Raw genomic sequence first — 21,988 nt, forward strand, 5'->3', positions numbered from 1 at the left:
ATCGGTCTGTTCTCATATTAAATTGTGGTCTGCCTGTTTAAACCGCCCATCAGAATACAAGTAGCTGATCGGTAATCCTTTACTAATGCCGGTTAACTAATCTAAACCGAGCTTAATGTTTACTAATAATACTTGATTGAACAACTTCTCCTATACACCTAACCAAACAATAATTTACTATACAATGACACAATAAAATAGTTCTTTACATGATGGGCAAACTTCCCGGTGCTCGGTATACTTAAAGAGTTATTCCCATCTCCAAGAGCCTATCCCAAAATGTAGAAGGTGTAATGATAAAAATATCAAATACCTCCAATTAGAAATGTAGTATAGTTCTCCTGATTCACTATGTAAATTATCTCATGTGCAGGGCATTACAAGTAGTGTGGCGCCGCTGAGGCTTCAGTCACCACAGGGTACTGCATCTCACTTAAGGTGCAGTATTCATCTTGGATGCGGAGGAGGTCATCCCCGGTAACAACAACCACCACAACCTACACATAACACTGGGGTTCTGTCACTGGGACCGGGCTAGGGTAGGAGCTGGGGTAGCCATCACGAGGTATGGGACCTCATGCCCACTAGTCAGGAACCCCGGAGGCGGGGCTTCCACAAGGGGACGTTAGGAACCACCCGACACACAATAGGCAGTCAGCACCGGACAGGGTCTGTGTGTGGTCGCACTTGGGAGTAGCAGCAGGCAACGAACAGTTCGGGGCCCGTGGTCTGGAGCTGGAGGCGCAACCCGGGTTCTTAGGAAAAGAAGGGGAATCCCAGGGTTCGCGCGGAGTGCAGCAGGTACCCGTGACCCGTTCCACGGCCCAGGAGCTGAGGTGGAGGGAGACCATAGAAAGGAGACTAACAGAAGGGACCACCGGTCACGACCTCCAAAGTATCCAGGATCGGCTAGAGCCAAATCACAGCTGGGATCAGCACTTTCCAACGGCTGCAGGTGTGAGCAGTGAGTAAAGAGACCTTGAAATGCACGGCTTGTGTCGACAAACCCACGACCCACGTGGGCGCGTCAGTAGTTTAGGTATCCAAGGTTACGGCCACACATATAGGGACCGTTAGTTGCTAGTGGTCGTAAGTGAAGTAAGTGACATAGCTTATGAAGTAGACTACATTTGTAATAGGAAGTATTTGCCAATATTCTTAATATTACACCCACTACATATTGGGATAGAATATTGGAGAAGGGAATACCCCGTTAACAAGCATTTTGATGCTCGAGTGCTTGATACTCGTTTACTGACTATAATGAAGCTCAATAGTGAACTCAAGCATTTTTCCGGAAGAGGAAGAGTTCCCCATAGACTTCCATTTTACTCTGTAAACAATTGCCCAGCACCCAAGCATCAAAGTACTCGTTAAAGAGGTATTCCCATTTCCAAGATTCTAATCTCAATATGTAGTAGGTGTAATAATAAGAATATCAGCAAATACCTCCAAATAGAAATATAGTCTAGTTGATAAACTATGTCACTTACCATAACTCATGTGCAGGGCATTGCACTTGCTTACCTAGCTATAGTTACGAAAACTAGCATCTAACTGTCCCTATATCTTTGGCCGTAACCTTGCATACCCAAGCTACTGTAATACCCTGCACTAGAGGTAAGTGACAGCTTTTCTGAACTATAAAAGGTATTTGCAAATATTCTTATTATACCTACTATATATTGGGAAAGGATCATGGAGATGGGAATACCCCTTTAGGCCTCCGACACACTCACGTGCCGCCGGTCCGTGTGTGCCATTTTTTACACAGACTGGAGACACGTGCACACGGGGACCTAGGTAATCCCTATGGTTAGGAGACACGTAAGTATTTTGGAATGGAACGTGTGTCCGTTCCGTACTTACGTGTCTCCGTGTGTTAAAAACGCTGACATGTCAGTGTTGCTCCGGCAGCACGGGTGTCACACGGCCCGCATCCGTACCACACGGATGTAGTGTGGATGCGGTCCCGTGTGACACGCGCCGGAGAAAACATACGTCAGAGTAAAAAAAAAAAAAATCGTTACTCACCTTCTCCAGCCCTCCTGTCTCTGCCGCTGCTGTAACTTGCTGCCGACCGCCGCTCATTATACTCATTTAATATTCACTTCACTGCGGCCAGCAGCAGCAGCAGCGGGGAGACGGCAGGACCGGAGACCGAAGATCAGCACCACGGACAGCAGGAAGGACCACGTGAGTATGCAAATTACCGGTTCTCCGTGTGTTATCGCGGATAGCACACGGAGAACACACGTGGCCCGCACGTACCAGAGACACCTACTTACCTGCACGCAACACGCAGGGGAAATACGTGTCTCTCGGCACGTGCGTGATTTTCACGTGAGTGTGTCGGAGGCCTTAATTGTACTGAGCACTGGGATTGTTCACTCATCACTATTCTTTACCAATCACAATTTTTTTTTAATTAGAATCGCTTTATATGAAACCTATTGTTTTACATCTATATTTGCCTGATCCTTTTGTTACATATTTGTTCTTCCTCTCAACATTCCTTAATACATAGAGAAAACAAAAGACCCTTTAAAGGGGTTATCCTTTTTTTTCTCCAATTCCCTGTAGCCTAACAACGTCTTGAAAGCAATTTACCCCAGATCTCTGCTGGGATTGTTTGTTCCTTATTGAGAGTAGATTAGTAAAGATATTATTTCTCATTAACATGCAGCTACATACTGTGCTGAGATGAATGTAAGCATTCGTCCCCTATATACTTTCAACATCGGGAAAAGAAATAAAAAGTAAAACTACTAAACCCTTAACCCGAATGCTCATAATTAACTGTTTATAGTAAAAAAAAAATCTAAAATTAAAAAAAAAAAAAAGAGCTGCATCAGAAATAGTCACAGTACGGCTCTGTCTTGGGTTAAGCACCCGGTAGAATAAGAAACAAAGCAAGTAGTGTTCACAAGAAAGGGAAGATAGTAAAGGACATTCTGACTACAGAGCCGGCAGCCCACTCATTCAGGTCAAAGAGTTAGACATCCACAGCTGGAGAATTCCAGGCGAAAAAGCAGAGAAAAGAACAAGATACACTGGTAATTAGGCCATTATTAAAGGAGGGAGAATTACGTCACGCAGTAGACAAATGGCGCTGCGTTCTGCTACAATCACAGTACTATTAATCCCCGTCATGCTTTCTGAAGAGTTTTTCCAAGCGCTTTCTCCTGAATTGCACATGTTCACCATAGAGGAACCCAAGCAACACTGAATATCCTTCAAGACTACAGCAAAATGAAGTGGGGGCTGTGTGCATTATTGTAGGGATAATGGACTACTTGATGTCTAAGTTTTTTTGGTGGTTTGTTTTATTTATTTTTACTTGTCAAACAACTCATCTTAAAGATCAGAAAAAGTGTTTCACTCACACTATAAAGCAAATTTAAAAAAAATAAGCTTAAAAAAAAAAATATAGAAACTTAACTAATATACAACAATTCTGCCAAGTGCTTTGATCTTCCGGTAGCCTTTGAGCCAGTCAGGTCCCAATTACCAGCAGCTCGACTACCAGTCCTGGGCTCAACACGTGACACCAGGTCTTGTTGCGACACATGACAAACAGGCTGACTGCTCATTTTAGTGGCTAAGCCAGCAGTTAAAGAGGTCATCCACTACTTTTACATTGATGGTCTACCCTTAGGATAGGTCATCAATGTCTGACTGGCTGTGGTCAGACACCCGTCACCCTGCTGATCAGCTGTTCTTGGTGCTGGCGACGTCAGCAGGAGGCCGGAAATGCTCAGTTCAGAAGCTGCCCAGTCAACTAATAGTGACCACGGCCGGGTACAGCACATCCACCTCGTACTGATTTGAATACGAGGTGGATGTGCACAGTACCCGGTTGCGGTCGCAATAAGAAGACGGGACAGTTCCAAAACTCAGCATTTCCAGCCATCTGCTGTCGCTACCAACAACAACCAATTGACGCTGGTGCCGGAACTCGGCTTATCAGACACTGATGAGCTATACTAAGGATAGGCCTTCAATGTGCCTCCCCCATACTCTGGTATGCTCTACCTCAGCATATCAGACTCTCCCCTACCGTGGAAAGCTTCAAGAGGAACCTCAAGACCCACCTCTTACTACAAGCCTACAACCTACAATAGCCCTCAGTCCAGTACACCACTGCGAACCAGCTCTGTCCTCCCCTATTGTACCATCACCCATCCCCTGTAGACTGAGCCCTCGCGGGCAGGGTCCTCTCTCCTCCTATACCAGTCTGTTTTGTACTGTTAATGATTGTTGTACGTATACCCTCTTTCACTTGTAAAGCGCCATGGAATAAATGGCGCTATAATAATAAATAATAATAATGTAAAAGTAGTGAACAAACTCTTTAAAGAGGTGGCTCAGCTACTGAAATGACGAGTCAACCATCCACAGACACTACTGGTCATGTGCCAACACTACAGCACAACACTGCTGGGACCTAGGACCAAAACAGCTACTAGAGCATATGGACAACAGGAATATTCAAATAGAATAGGAGTTTATATAAATTACTATTGAAAGTTTATTCATCTTTATACTCCTTAGCAGAATCAGACTGGCTACCAGAGGAACCTTAGTAATACCATTCCTGGCTGTGGTTACCTGCGGTCACTTGAGCTCCGGAGTGCAGCCTGGACTGAATTCAGGGTTTGCATGACTGAACCGTGAGCGCCGAATGATTCCACGGCGATTGCGGTTCAGTTTATGTCACAGCTGCGGACAGGCCGGGTGACAGCTTCGGAGCTCAGCCCGGCCTGTCCGCAACTGCCATGAACTGAACCGCAATCGCCGGGGAATCAGACGGCGCTTGCAGTTCAGTCCTGCAAACCCCAAGTTCAGTCCAGGCTGCACTCCAGAGCTCAGGTGAGAGCTGCAGAGTTCAGTGCAGGTAACCGCGGCCAGGTCTGGTATTACTGGAAGTTCCTCCGGTAGCCAGTCCGACACTGCTCTTTAGGCTGGACAACCATCTTAGCAAGTCAGTCTGTAGAAAGCCTAATCTGTGAAATACTGGCAAGTTCTCTTCTATACTTCTTAATATTACATATAGTTTGTTATAGTTCCTATATAGGTATGCTATTGTTGTTTGCCATAATTAATGAAAACAAAATAATTATATATGAGGTAGTAATGAAAGATACTATAACAGCTTTTAAAAAAGGGCTGGATGATTTCTGCAGTACAAATAACATTGTCAGTTATAAATGATTTAATTACAAAATATATAATTGGTGGCGGAAGGTTGAACTAGATGGACCTAGGTTTTTTTTCAACATATGTAAATAAATTACACACACACACACACACACACACACACACACGCACACACACACACACACACACACACACACACACACACACAGGAATACCATAGTACAAAATACTACAAAAAATGTGGGCCAGAGATTTTTTTTTTATTTTTTATACTGCTAAAAATGTAAAATTTTCCTAACAAATTAATTTAAGACCATGTTGCATAAATTAGTATACCCCAACGAAAGTCTTAGAAATGAGCGACTCCAACAGTAAAGTTCAGTGTTTATACATAACACAGACTTTACACGAAAAAAAAAATAAAAAATTCAGTGCTCGAGTTCAGGTGCTTTATGTATGCAGACCTCTTGAACGAGCATCGTTGATCTCGGGTACACTCAGTGCTCAGCCCAACTGAACTATATCTAAAGCCCGGCTGAACCTGCCTAAGCTGAAATGCAACGGGACCACTCATCTCATTTTAGGAGCAAAGCTAAAGTTTAATCTACAAAATTCTAATTAACATGAATTCCACCACAGCTAAATCTAATTAATCAGGTGTGCAGCAGACAAGTGACTATAATAGGGGTCTTCCTTAATAAAAGAAACCCCTTCTCATTTCATGCTGTCAGCAATGGCACCACATGGAAGAGAAATGTTACAAGACCAGAGAAAGAAAATAATTATTTTTACACAAGAAAAGGTGAAGGCTACAAGAAAAAAAGGTCAATAAAGTTTTACGTATAACTCAAAATACTGAAGCAAAACAGATACAAAAATGTATCGGAATTGCAACCAGCTCACAGATGTCCAGGCTGACCACAAAATTAACACCTAAACAGGAGCATCTACCCTTGCTTTGAATGGTTAAAGACTGACTACTTTACAGCCAACAATGCTACTAAGAGTAATTTACAAAACCTAATATTTTACACTTTTCTTAGTATTAAAAAGAGGAGGTCCACTACAAAAGCATAGTGACCACATCAAAGTAAAAGCTTAAACAGAAGGCTTTTTCCAAATATCTTCTGTTAATTCTGCCTGTGAGCGGCGCTATCGCTGTTCGCTCATCCCATCACGTTACCCCCGGATGCATGGACCCCTGATGTCCGGTGATGTTGCGTCAACTTCTGAAATTGGAAGTTGACCCGGCATCACAGAGGTGGGACCCAGTCTCCGTGATTGACCGGACTGTGGATGAAGTTTCACCGCACATCACAGCCAGGCAGCATTCGTTTGCGGCACTCGACAGTGAAGGAGAGAATGCGCGAGATGATGGGCTGTGATGTGCGGTGAAATGCTGTGATGGGAATAAGCGCACAGCAATAGCGCCACTCACAGGCAGAAGTGACAATAGAAGGAGTTTAGAAAATGCCTTCTGTTTCAGCTTTGCATCAATGTGGCCACTATGCTTTGTAGAGGACAAACTCTTTAAAATCAAGCAGCAATGCTCCAGATGTGCACATGCTTCTGTAAAAATACCTTATTCAAAAGGGACAAAAGTTGACCACAGCTTCTAAGACCCTCAGATAACTAACTGCACAGGAGGCAATAATAGGAATCTATATATATAATTGCCTTATTCTGTCTGTCTGTCTGTCTGTCTCCAAAATTGTGTCCTTACGGTGACAACCGTCTGATTGGCCGCTGGCTGGGCCTGGCCCCGCCCCCCCCCACGGATTGGTCGTTCGCCTCGGCCTGGCCCCGCCCCCCCGCACGGATTGGCCGCTCGCCCCGGCCCTCCGCACGCATCGCCAGACATAACCTTGCGCTGCTGGGATCGTGACGGAGCCGGTGAACGCTGGTAACCATTATACACATTGGGTAACTAAGGTCCCTTAGTTACCCGATGTGTATCATAGTTACCAGTGTACACCGGCTCCCCAGCGGCCTTGCCCCGCGCCCCCCCCCACGGATTGGTCGCTCGCCTCGGCCTGGCCCCGCCCTCCGCATGGATTGGCCGCTCGCCCCGGCCCTCCGCACGCATCGCCAGACATAACCTTGCGCTGCTGGGATCGTGACGGAGCCGGTGAACGCTGGTAACCATTATACACATTGGGTAACTAAGGTCCCTTAGTTACCCGATGTGTATTAGTTACCAGCGTACACCGGCTCCCGGTATACATGTGCAGGGAGCCGGCATTATACTCCTCTCCCCCCAGGACTACTCCTCCTATTATAGTCCTCCTATTATACTCCTCTCTGAGTATAATAGGAGAACTATTATAGCATGGGGGATGTAGCACGATGGAGAGTGCGCAGCATGGGGGATGTAGCACGATGGGGGGTGCGCAGCATGGGGGATGTAGCACGATGGGGGGTGCGCAGCATGGGGGATGTAGCACGATGGGGAGTGCGCAGCATGGGGGATGTAGCACGATGGGGAGTGTGCAGCATGGGGGATGGAGCACGATGGGGAGTGCGCAGCATGGGGGATGGAGCACGATGGGGAGTGCGCAGCATGGGGGATGTAGCACGATGGGGGGTGCGCAGCATGGGGGATGTAGCACGATGGGGAGTGCGCAGAATGGGGGATGTAGCACGATGGGGAGTGTGCAGCATGGGGGATGTAGCACGATGGGGAGTGCGCAGCATGGGGGATGGAGCACGATGGGGAGTGCGCAGCATGGGGGATGGAGCACGATGGGGGGTGCGCAGCATGGGGGATGGAGCGCATGGGGGATGGAGCACGATGGGGAGTGCGCAGCATGGGGGATGGAGCACGATGGGGAGTGCGCAGCATGGGGGATGGAGCACGATGGGGGGGTGCGCAGCATGGGAGATGGAGCACGATGGGGATGCGCAGCATGGGGGATGGAGCACGATGGGGGGGGTGCGCAGCATGGGAGATGGAGCACGATGGGGATGCGCAGCATGGGGGATGGAGCACGATGGGGGGTGCACAGCATGGGGGATGGAGCACGATGGGGGGTGCACAGCATGGGGGATGGAGCACGATGGGGGTTGCGCAGCATGGGGGATGGAGCGCCTGGGGGATGGAGCACGATGAGGGGTGCGCAGCATGTCGGATGGAGCACGATGGAGGGTGCGCAGCATGGGGGATGGAGCACGATGGGGGGTGCGCAGCATGGGGGATGGAGTACGATGGGGGGTGCACAGCATGGGGGATGAAGGACGATGGGGGGTGCGCAGCATGGGGGATGAAGCACGATGGGGGGTGCGCAGCATGGGGGATGGAGCACGATGGGGGGTGCGCAGCATGGGGGATGGAGCACGATGGGGGGTGCGCAGCATGGGGGATGGAGCACGATGGGGGTCCACACCTCCCCCCAAAACACACCGCCACACGCGCACCGCACAACACACCACACACACACTAGGAACCACAAACACCGCCCTACACAGACACCCACACAGACACAACGCCGCACACACACAACACCCAACACACAAACACTGCGGCATACATAAATATATGCACATACAGCGCAACACACATTGCATAAAATATACCTCCCCCCAAAACACACACACGCACTCCACACACACAGCGCTCCACAAACAACGCAACAAACACAACACACATACAACACCGCTCTCACACACCCCCACACCCAGAACATTTACAGCGCCCTACACAAACACTTGGTAACTACACACAACAACATCTATATCTATCTATCTATCTATATATATATATATATATATATGGATATATATATATAAAATATATATATATATATATAAAATATATATATATCTATATCTATATATTATATATATATATATATTATATATATAACAAAAATCATACATTAACTACACAATACGTAAATTCTAGAATACCCGATGCATTAGAATCGGGCCACCTTCTAGTGTATACCGTAATAAGCACAACAGAACAGAAAAATGATTATGGTATGTGGAATACTTTACCATAGAACAAGTCCAATAAGGCGTTAAACGTATCTAGGCCCTTGGACCCATTTCAGATCACCCCAATATGGAAACCTTTTAGTGTTCATATTAAAGGGATTTTCCCACTTTTAAAAAAGTGGTCCCCAAATGATAGTACTCTCCCTCCTGGGCCCAGCTCTGGTTCTTTACACCCTCCCCCCTGATCAATCTCAGTGTTTTGGTATCAGAGGTCATGTTATGTCGTCCGCTCACATCCCCCCTGCAACTAATCAAAGTTTAGCAGCTAGTGCCATGTAAATTGGCAGAGCTGCTGAGCTCATCGATTAGCTGCAGTAGTGATATGAGTTGATATGACATCACGCTGCAGCCAAACACTAAAACAGAAGCAGTGACAAGGGAGCAGGTGCTGGACAGGGGGAGAGTAAGTGACATCTGCTTTTGTTATTAAAATGAGTTCTATCACTTAAAGACCACTTTTTTTAAAAAAAAAATCCCCTTTCAAAGCCAGAACACCAGACTCCATTAAACTGAAGGTGAACCACAAAGACGTCAAGATAATGTAAGTGTCATTGCACCAGAATATACTGCACCCGTCTGGTATAATACAGAACCTCAGGAAACCTGATTATTATACAGCCATGACCGAAAGTATTGGCATCCTTGAAATTGTTCCAGTAAATGAAATATTTCTCCCCAAAAATGACTGCAAGTACACATTTTTGTTATACTCGTTTATTTCTTCTGTATTGTGTATTGAACACAAAAAAAAGGCAAATTGGACATAATTTCACACAAAGCCCCCGAAATGAGCAGAACAAAATTGTTGGAGAGTAAGACTGCTTTCACACATCCGGTTTTTGCCGTGCGGCACAATACGGCGCTCTGCAGAAAAATCGCAACAGGTTTTTTTTTTCGCCGGTTGCATTTTTTCCTGCATAGACTTGCATTAGTGCCGTATTGTGCCGCATGGCCTTACGTTGCGTCCATTTTTTGCCGGATGCAGCATATTTAGCCCATGCGGCGGCCGGATGGAATGTTACCTGGCACGTTTTTTTTTGTGCGGCGAAAAAAACGCATCGCGCCGGATCCGGCGCGATTCACAATGCAAGCCTATGGACGCCGGATGCAGCGTCCTGCAGCAAAACCGCATCCGGCCACCGGATCTGGTTTTTTGTACTGCCCATGCTCAGTATCAAGCCGCATCCGTCAAAAACCGGACGGGCCGCATGGAAAAAACTTCTGCAACGAATCCAGTTTTTTCGCCGCATCCGTTGCATACGTTTTTGAGCCGGATTGTGCCGCTCAGCACAAACCGGATGTGTGAAAGCAGCCTTAGCAAGGAATTCACAATATGTTTGCAGTGTATATGGACCTTTACACACGCATCATTTATACTACTATCCTCTTCTTATATAACAAAGGGACCTTTGGACCCCTCAGGCAACATGGCAGGGGTGTGACCGCTACCTTTGTACCCTCTATAATAGTCCTCCCAGCTGCCACTAAATAAATGGAAGGGCAGCTCTACGTCAAGGCAGCAGTGGTCCATAGTACAGTGATAGTGATGGTAATATTGCAGGACTCGGCAGCACCAATATGTTTGTGCAGACTGCAGTCAAAGTGATGACTCACGATACTTTTATTTATAGTCAGTAAATACACAAAGATTATCATTTGTTTAACTCCTAAGTCTGTATTATGCTGGGGGATCAATAAACGTCAGTCATAGAAATTATTAACTTTTCTAGTTATCAAATAAAAAACATTACCCGTAATTAGGATAATACTTAAATTGAAAACAACCCATTGTGCACTGATCTTCGGGAATAACGCTGCGTGCCCACGATCAGTGTTCACAGCGTTTTGGACGCAGCATGCTTCAGCTGCATCCAAAACACTACGTTGTACAGTACAAGCACAGTGGATGGGATTTCTAGAAATCCCATGCCCACTGTGCGTGTGTGGCCCACAGCAAAACCTGACAAGCGGTGCAGCTTTCTGAGGCCGCAGGATGTCAATTGTTTGCTGCGGAGTCGCATGCGTTCTCTGTAGGGAGAACACAAAAGAGAGATTGCAGAATACCGAACACTGATCGTGGATACGAGCAGCTGCCGTCTCCTGCCTTCTCCTGCGGAGGAGACTCGCAGCCCTACAGGTCAAGACTCAGCGAGTCTTGATCGTGGGCACATACCCTTAGAGGGAATGTGTCACCAGGTTTTTGCTCCCCCAGCAAAAAGCAGCATAATGTAGAGACAGAGACCCTGATTACAGCGATGTGTCACGTACTAAGCTGTTTGCTGTCATTTTGATAAAATCAATGTTTTCTCTGCTGCAGATCTAGCAGTTATACAGATCTCATGAATATGCTGGACTTCCTGCTGCACACCAAGTAGTCCTGTAATGATAATCTACTGCTGATCAAATAGTGATTTTATCAAAACTACACTGAGTAGCCCAGTAAGTGAAACACCACTGGAATCAGGACCTGTGCCCCTACGTTATGGTGCCCTTAGATTAGGTGGCAAAAACCTGGTGACAGATTCCCTTTAATACATAACCCAGCATTGAAATCCTTCTGTCAAAAGCTAGAATCCCTGCTAGAACTGGTGCAAATCGACTCATAGGACCCAGTTAATTTCCACATCACTAATCTGTGGCTGATGGATGGGAGCCTTTAGAACCATTTCCTATCGCCCAGTGGTGTGTTGCACAGGTAAGCTCGTTTCAGACGGGCTAATCAAAAGAATAGACAGATACCATCAGGGAGGAGGCAGTTCTCAGGTCTCCCATCCGACATGGCCAATGGACTGGTCCTGCAAATCGAATTGCACATACTCTAGTCCCTGTTAGTGGTTGGCGAGCACTAAAATACTCAGGTGCTTGGTCTCGAGTTGAGCAGATCAGACGCTCAGAAAGTGCTCAGCTTGAGTAACAAGTATAATGGAAGTCGATGATTACAACGAATACATATGTCTCACTCAAGGGCAGTGTTAAAGCTCAAATGCATTACCTAATACCATTAATAAGAGAATATGAATAAATATGAATAAGTACAATAGTACATAAGGAATGTCAGGCACAAACCCAATTCAATTATTGCAACTGGACTTGGAAAGTAAGAATACCAATAAGCGCCAGAAAAATAGAAGTATAAATATGTAAATAAAAAATACCAAGCAAAGGAAAATAAACCAGAATAAATCATGATGGAATAAAGGATCCACTATTCGCAACAGGTTTCGCTCACAAAGCTTCTTCTGGTGTGTGGATGAGTGCAGAAATCATACTAAGGGTAAGACCGCACTTTGCGTTTCTACCTGCGTTTTTGCTGCTTTTTAGGTCCGTTTTGAGATGCACCTTTTTCATGCCAAAAGGCAAGCGTTTTGATTTTCCAGCAAAGTCAATGGAAAATGGTGATTTTCAGACCGCACTTTGTGTTTCTAAACACTGCGTTAAATTTGCATATTTTGTGGCAAAAGCCATGCGTTCAAAGAAGCAGCATGTCAATTGTTTTTGCCATTTTGGGTGCATTTTGCTAACATTCAAGTCAATGAGAAATGGCAAAAACCAAGATTCCTTCAAATTCCTGTGTTTTGCCTGCATTTTATGTGCAGAAAACATGCGTTTTGTATTTCCAAAATGCATGCTTTTTGGACATCAAAATAATGATTTGATATGTCCCTTTACACACACACATAATCGATTAAATTTAAGAAAAATATGCATTTATTGCTATTTTAGCGATAAAATGTATATTACCGCTATAATTTTATGAAATATATATTTTCATTATTTTTCCCATTAATATAGATTTGATCCTTTTTTTCTCTTTTTTCATTGTGTTTGACTGTGTAAACTTTATTTAGCAGTGTCTTTATGTTCAAAACGCATCTGTCAAAACGCAGGTGAAAAAGCATGCAAAAAGCGCTGTAAACTCATCTAAAACGCGGTAAATACGCATGCGTTTTCAGCGCTAAAGTTCTGAAAAAGGCAACTTTGGTCAAATCAATTAAGCCCAAAATGTGCGTTTAGAACTGCAAGTAGGAGAACGCAAAGTGCATGCTTAACAGATTATACAATGCAAAACGTTAAGAGTACTTGCAGATGCACCCAAACTTAACACAACAACATTTGTCTTTGGTAATATGGTGATCAGCTAATTACCGTACCACAAGTCCAGATTCAATAAACCGGATATTGCCAGAAAAAGTTCTAGAGCTATGGTAATCCTGCTGTGGACATGGAGCACATGACAGTCATTCAAATACTCTATTGAATAGAAGTGATGTTCCAGAGAAGCCCATTATGTTGTTTAAACGACCTGGGCTGTTCTGACTGCACAACCTTTTTAATTTGAGGCTATAGGATGTGGCCAAAAATTGAGATCCTTGAACAGAGGCACTAAACATCCAGTAGTGAGGTGGAATCCAATTTATTGATAATGCCGAACTAGGATTTGAATGCCTTCATCTGTCCATTAGGACATGAAATTATTTTGGTTTTACTTTTGAATGTAAGCCTAACCAGCAGATGTAAACCCGGCCCAATGACTCACAGCTATGTGCTGCACTATCGGTGTGGTGCCATGTGTATAACATAATATAACAGAATTTAACCAATCATCTTACAGGAGATCAGATATTTCTGATTTGAGAAGTCATTGATTATTAAAAAATCACTTAGTTTAAACATTTTGTTAAAGTTAGAAAGTTACTTACTATACTATACTATGTTTTACACGTGAACTCAGAAGCCAAGCACATGTGGTTGGCACATAACCATGTCCTTGCAAATTGCATTTTTGTGGTCAGGAGACCACCTTCTCCCACTGGCAAATTGGTGAATCCTGACAGTGTGGACACCGTAAACTGTCAGGATTCAGAAGTCTGCAGTCACACCATGTGACTATATGTTTTATTTGATAATACTCATTGTCTTTCCTCCTCCTCACTCATCTCCTCCAACAAGCCTTTCCATCAAACTCGATGGTTGCTCACTTTCCCCAGTCTCACAAGCTCGTTGCCTTGGAGTAACTCTCGACTCTGCTCTATCCTTCAAGCCACACATCCAAGCCCTCTTCAACTCATGCCGATTACAACTCAAAAATATCTCCCGGATCCGTGCTTTCCTTAACCAAGAATCAGCAAAAACAGTGCATGCCCTCATCATCTTCCACCTTGACTACTGCAACCTCCTGCTCTGTGGCCTCCCTTCCAACACTCTTACACCCCTCCAATCTATCCTAAACTCTGCGGCCCGCTTAATCCACCTCTCCCCTCGCTTCTCCCCAGCCTCACCACTCTGCCAATCCCTTCACTGGCTTCCCATCACCCAACGACTACAGTTCAAAACATTAACCATGACTTACAAAGCCATCCACAACCTGTCTCCTCCTTACATCTGTGACCTAGTCTCCCGGTACCTACCTGCACTCAACCTCAGATCCTCACAAGATCTCCTTCTCTGCTCCTCTCTTATCGCCTCTTCCCACAATCGCGTACAAGATTTCTCCCGTGCATCCCCCATACGCTGGTATTCTCTACCTCAGCACATCAGACTCTCCCCTACCGTGGAAAGCTTCAAGAGGAACCTCAAGACCCACCTCTTCCAACAAGCCTACAACCTACAATAGCCCTCAGTCCAGTAGACCACTGCGCAACCAACTCTGTCCTCACCTATTGTACCATCATCCATTCCCTGTAGACTGTGAGCCCTCGCGGGCAGGATCCTCTGTCCTCCTATACCAGTCTGTTTTGTACTGTTAATGATGGTTGTACGTATACCCTCTTTCACTTGTAAAGCGCCATGGAATAAATGGCGCTATAATAGATAATAATAATAATACTCATCATTCTGGTGATTATAGGTGAGTAAGTATTGAGCGAGGCCACACATTCTAGTTGTCACATGACCGGAAGTAAACATATTGCAAAATTGTGGTCATATGACCACTCTGTTTCGCTGCTGGCATCAGAGAATCTTGATAGCGCGCACTCTGCCCGGAGAGGATTAACAAGTCTGGAGTCACATAGAGTAACTGCAGACTTTAATACCAAACCTGGACAACTCCGTTAATGTCTGATTAGTAAAGATCTGTCCCCTACTAACCCAATAATAAACAGATGGCTGCTCTTTACTTACTGCTGACTTGTTGCAGGTTATACTCTATCCAAAAAGCTAATATTTTGGGGGGCCAAGTAGAATCATAGAATGGTAGAGTTGGAAGGGACCTCAAGGGCCAATGGGTCCAACCCCGTGAGTGCAGATTTTCCTAAATCATCCCAGCTATATGTTTAGCCAGTTTCTGCTTGAAGACTTCCATTGATGGAGAGCTCACCACCTCCCGTAGTCGCCTGTTCCACTCTCTGACTGCCCTCACTGTCAGAAAGTTTTTCCTAATGTCTAATCTGAATCTCCTTCCTTTTAGTTTCATCCAATTGCTTTTTGTACTTCCTATGGACTACTGGGACTCCAATTAATCCAGAGAACATACATCACTTTCAGAAAGTTTATCCTAGTAATCAGAAACTGATGGTAAAATAACAAAAGCTTCAAATGAGAAGGCTGGAGGAGGAATTAGTACAAAGAACCCGCCCCACAAAGTCCCGCCCTGATGCTCAAGGCACTGCACAAATGACGTAATTTCTGAAGACTTGAACAAGGATTATTCTGCAATCACGTGTCGGATTTCTTATCTAAAGGTATCATTTTAAATCAGGATCCTAACGCCATTATGACACTGCCTCTAGTTTATAAGACAAAAATCTGGTGGTTGGTTCCCTTTAAGCCACTGTCATGTTTGGCCAAAATCATGGCCAAGTAGCTTAAGCTTTTTGCTCCCATTGTTAAAATTGCGACAGATTCTCCAGGAAACCACTTCCTTGTAAAATAATGTATAATAGTATTGTCGGATTCAGTTTACTATTCTTAATTGAAGATCCTATTATATTTCTGAAAAGACTGTGGTCTTGGAGAATTCATATAAAACAACCAGAAAGTGCACTGAGAGGTCCTGGGAAATTGTAATCTACTTTTTATACACAGCCATAAATAAGCCAACATTTAACGTTCAGCCAATTAAACACACCTTAATCCAAAAAGGAAAAGTTCTTGGTGGTCCTCAAATTATAACACGCCCAAACCACATGTTCTTTTGTTTGCTGTGGCAAATTAATGAGGACAATCCAACATTTAATAATAGGACGAACCTTTTAATGGATTTCTAGGGAAAGACTTTTCAGTCTGTGGTGGTCTAGAAGCTGACACCCCCACTAAACCGGAGAGAACAAGGCTGTCAGTCTACTATTCCCAGCAAAGATGTGCTATCATTTTCCAATAGAAAGAATAGAAATAACAAAAACATCCGAGTGAGCGAAGCGTGTGCTGCTCCAAATTATTTAAATAAAGTATAAACATATGCAATGAATTCTACACCAACACAAAGGACCAAAATGTCAACAGTTTTCTTGGTGAAGACAATTCAAAAGGATTTTAGGGACATAATAGAATATATAGGTTGATTATTGAGTAAACGATCGTTTCGCTGTGCTGCCTTACACAATTTAGTCCACATTGGCTGTTCCAGTTATTCAAAGTGGATAACAACGTTTAAAAGGGAACCGGTCACCAGATTTGTCCCCTATAAACTGCGGCCACCACAGTGAGCTCTTATGTACAGTATTCTAGAATGCCGTATATTACTAACCAAGTTAAACTGTATAACGTAAAAAGAACACGCCTTTTATTATACTCACCTGCGACCTGTGGTCCGATCCGATGGGTGTCCCTGATTTTGATCCAGCACTTCCTCTCTTCTTGCGATCGCCATTCCCTTTCTCCGCTTTGTGTGGATGACGTGTCCTGCGTCATCCACACACTCTGCTCCATTGGGCTCCTGCGCACTCGTGCTTCTCTCTGCCCAGCTGCAAGCAGAGCAAAGAACTGTAATACGCAGGCGCGAGAAAGGTCAAAGAACGCTTGCGCATGTGCACTACATTACTTTGTTCTGCCCTGACCAGGGCAGAGAACTGTGCAGGAGTGCAATGGAGGCCTTTGTGTGAATGACGTAGGACGTGTCATCCACAAGAAGCAGGGAAAGACGACGGTGATCACAAGAAGAGAGGAGGCACTGGATCAAAATCACCAACGTCCATCGGACCGGACCGCCCCTCAGATGAGTATAATAAAGGTGTTTTTTACGTTCTAAAGAGCGGTCTGGGCTCTTATATAACAGTATTCCAGAATGCAGTATATAAGAGCCCACTGGTGGTGGCTGCAGCTTATAGGGGAAAATCCTGGAGACATAAAACCAGCAGGGGGAGAATGAACAATCTTTCCAGGAATATTCTTCTTTCATTAAGAGATTGCTCATGGACAAAAGTTCTATCTGACCAATGCTTGAAAATTTCAAATAAAGCTGACTTTTGGGGAGTATTTAGATGAAGTTTTCTTTTCCTGAAGTGGTTTTGCAGCAAATGCATATTGCATCTTTTTAACCTCCTTCATATGTTTGTTTCCGGCACGTGTGGCATCAGTTCTCACACATACCCAGGACATAGACACCTGTACTCATAAGAATCTATGGTGCTGCTTATGTGGCGCCCCTGAATACATCAGGGTGCCACAGAGTACTGCATCCTTACCCAGGGTGCAGGGCCCACCCCTCATGGTTACAGGTACCCAAGAAACTGATGTCACTCCCATCTGCACTACAAAACCCAACCACCTTACAGCAGTCACTGCCAGACACACCAAGGGGGTGGACAAACTGGAAATGGGCTGGCCACTGGGGGACTGAGCAGACTGTGAGAGGGAGACAGACCGTAGAGATGTAGGCTCCAAAGAGAGAGGAGCTGGGAGAGAGCTCGGGAGCTAGGGACACTGGTTGGGTCGCAAGCGGTGATCCGGGTCCAGAGGAGTCGGGGACCGGTAGCAGCGACATTGGACAAGGGTGTGACGGACATAGTCTTGGAGGACTGTGGGCACCAGAAAGCCCAAAAGAACTGACCGGTACCAAGCACGACGGGGTACAGGACCCTAGGTCAGAAGCCAATTCAACGTCCTGGCAATTCACCTGTAAGGGAGAGGACCTCCAAGGACTTCCCTACGAGCTCAGATGTTGAGGGCATCAGCACAATGAAGGGGACAGGGGTGTATCCAGACACAGTAACTCACTAAAGCCCTCAAGAGCACAGCTACACTAGAAATAGTGAGCAGGGCCCCCAACAGCTTCAAGCCATGGAGTCCACCAGCGAACCATAACTTGTGGACGGAGACGGGCTCCGGATCACTAAGTGACATCGGTGGGATCGGGTACTTGGACGGGCTCCCGGCAGCGGCAGCTGTACACAGAGACTTTGGTTTACCTGCAGTGTGTGTGTCTCCTTTCTAAACCTCATCCAGCACGACTAGCCAAAGTGAGTACCCTGGTCCCCTGCACCCTGCGGAGGGACTGACACCTTGCTGCTCAACACCATCTGTCCTGATACTCCTTCCAGCAGTGGCGGTAATCCCATTACCACAACCTGCAGGTGGCATCATGAAGTTATCCCCTGTAAATACCCCCTTTCACGGATCAAAGTGTCCGCCAAGCCGGGTCCGGGCCCCTCGAGACACGATCTATCCCGGATCCGAGCAGCCCGACTAATACTGGGACGGTACACTTTCATGTCACTGTTGTCACACGAAGACATGTTTGTTTTTTCACTGGCAGCATGGATCACACGGACCCATACAAGTCAATGGGTCAGTGTAAATACGTATAGCACATGGATGATATTCGTGTGCCGTCCCGTACGTGTGACACGGACCCGAATAAATGCATTCAAGAAATTACTGATTTTTATGTGTTTTTTTGCTGCAGCTGAGGATTGTTTTACTCTATTTTCATTTTAGATTTGACCACTCTGCTGAGGAGAAAAAAAAAACTTGTGTAAGATTAAAGCAAAACAGAATGGCCGAGTCGTGCACATATATCCTTATTCCTACAAGAAAATGTACACTGCTGGAAAGATCAGCCTAGAAAACCAATATTTAACAGTCTGCCTGCAGAAACTCATTAGCATAAGTCCTGTAGCAGGGTGACGGGTGATTTACACACGACGCTGCGGAGTGCGAGCTTCCTATCCACTAGCACACAATACGTCACTCACACATTCTAGAATAGGATAACAATTACTGCCACAGACTTTGGCCAAATATTTATTTCATCGCCTCTTCATATCACAGCGATTCCCACTGGAAGAGACAATTACTGTGTTTGCAGAGGGTTAGTCATACAGGCAACACCCTCTTGGCCTCGAGAACTGGACTTCTCGCATGTGAAGAACATATTTATATAAAGTGCCGTATGATTAACAGCCTCACCTAATCTTTCCATGTTAAGGGGAAAATGGCAAACATATGCAGATACCTTTACTGTCTATAGAACTAAACAGGATTCTTAATTCACATATTTAAAGTAGAAAAAATAACGTTGGCTTTTTTTTCTTCAACCATGATCTTCTAAAAAAAAAAAAAAAATTAGTAATATTGCAAATTTTCATACTGACCACTGGAGCCATTTTCAAATCATATTTTCTGTCCTCTCCTTGAGTATTCCCACTCAGATCTCAATCATCTGATACATGTTGCATAATAAAATGTTGCATCTAGTGATGAGTGAGCACTACCATGCTCGGTACTCGTAACGAATAGTGATGAGCGGGCACTACCATGCTCAAGTGCTAGGTGCTCATAACGGATATTATTATTAACTCCTTCCCGACATATGATGTATTATTAGTGGTACATGTTGTTGGGTGCCACTCATTGATGCATCATGTCTGAGCCTGCATCTGCAGCACAATGTTATAATCATCGGCATCCCCATAACTCGATCACTGAGCACCGAAGAGTTGCTATTACAACCGATAGTCCACTGAAGACCCCCAATGCTTGTCAATGATACTCTTGTGAAAGCCACAAAGTATTAAGCCTGCTTTACACGCTGCAATTAATCGTGCGATTGCATTTGTGATCGCACCCGCCCCCATCGTTTGTGCGGCACGGGCAATTTGTTACTTAGCTACGTACTTAGCTTCCAAATGACCTCGCTGTGGACGGTGAACATCCACTTCCTGAAGGGGGAGGAACGTTCGGTGTCACAGCGACGTCACACAGCGGCTGGCCAATAGAAGCAGAGGGGCGGAGATGAGCGGGACGTAAACATCTCGCCCACCTCATTCCTTCCGCATTGCCGGCGAGACGCAGGTAAGCTGTGTTCATCGTTCCCGGGGTGTCACACGGAGCGATGTGTGCTGCCTCGGGAACAATGAACAACCGAAGCACAGAAGGACGTTCGATATTTGGAAAATGAGCGACGTGTCAACGAGCAACGATAAGGTGAGTATTTTTGCTCGTTCACACTCGGTCACACGCTACGATATGTCAAATGATACCGGATGTGCATCACTTACGACGTGACCCCGACGACATATCGTATGATATATCGTAGAGTGTAAAGCCCGCTTAAGAAGGATATCCAACAATCACATTCCGGTCTTGATAAAAATCAATTTTGTTTATTTAATCCACTCATGGAGAGAGGACACAGCATCCGAAACATGTCCCAGCTTCATTTCCTATACTGGATTTTTTAAAATGGATTTAATTCCTGGATGAATATTTTTTATATGGATTAAATAAACGACATTGATTTTTATCATGACTGGAATGCGATTGCTGGATATCCTTCTTACACTTTGTGGATGCCAAGCTACCTTCCTTACTATCCGTGCACCGTCTGGTCGAGTGAGGCCTCTCTGCAGATTGGGTGAGCTGGATATATTTTTTATACATCTTGTGAAAGTCAGTCTGTGATTTAAAGAGCTTGGACACTACTTTTACACTATTATTAATATTATTAATATTTATAGAGCACCGTTGATTCCATAGTGCTGTACATGAGAAGGGGTTACATACAGAATACATACACAAGTTACAATAGACAGACTGTTACAGAGGGAAGAGGACCCTGCCCATGCAGGCTTACATTCTATAGTCTATCCTTAGGATAGGCCATCAATGTCTTTATTGGTTGGTGTCAGACCCTCTGGCGATCAGTAGTTCTTGGTGCCAGTGGCAGCAGGAAATGCTCAGCTCCGGAGCTGCCCCGTCTTCTGATAACGGCCAGGGACTGCACATCCACATCCTATTGATTTGAATGGGAGGTGGATGTGCAGTACCCGGCCACTATTAGAAGACGAGGCAGCTCCAGAACTGAGTATTTCTGGCTGCCTGCCATCTCCGCTGACACAGAGCAACTGATCGGCGGTGATGCAGGGTGTCGGACCCTGGCTGATCAGACTTTGATGACATATCCTAAGGATAGGCCACAAAGGAAAAAGTAGTGGACAACCTCTACCAAAAACGTTATACTGTATTTTACAAGACAATCTCTTTAATTAGATAACTTGTGAAAAAAAAAATATAGAAAAAGTATATAACATGAAATCACTATAAGTGTGAAAGATGAAGTAAAACTTTAAAAGGAGCCCTGCAATAATGACATCTTCAACTGTATTGGCAAATGGTTCCTTATGCCGGGTTTGCTATAGGGGTGTGCTACTTGTTATCATGACACTCTTATTTACATTGTAAGGGCAGGCTGGATTTATTAGACACACATAGATCCTTTCACAGCGAGCAGGCGAGATACCCTGTCAGACAAAATCTAAGCTTTCCATAAACCTTTCCCTAATAACTACATCATTAAATTGGCATTTCAGAGCCTGGGGCTGAAACAACTGCTTTTAATTAATCATATTCCTAATCGCACTCGTTTGGCATACCAAGCATTGTCTCATCTGCG

The 21,988-nt window shown here is 45.0% G+C and overlaps 1 protein-coding gene across 5 annotated transcripts in view; it reads right to left on the reverse strand.

Moving 5' to 3' along the window:
- The window catches only part of SPECC1 (sperm antigen with calponin homology and coiled-coil domains 1), a 533,597-nt gene that overhangs the window by 208,445 nt on the left and 303,164 nt on the right, over positions 1 to 21,988 (reverse strand). The window lies entirely within an intron of this gene.

The sequence above is a fragment of the Anomaloglossus baeobatrachus genome, chromosome 2 (genome assembly GCF_048569485.1).
Source record: "Anomaloglossus baeobatrachus isolate aAnoBae1 chromosome 2, aAnoBae1.hap1, whole genome shotgun sequence".
Taxonomy (NCBI): Eukaryota; Metazoa; Chordata; class Amphibia; order Anura; family Aromobatidae; genus Anomaloglossus; species Anomaloglossus baeobatrachus.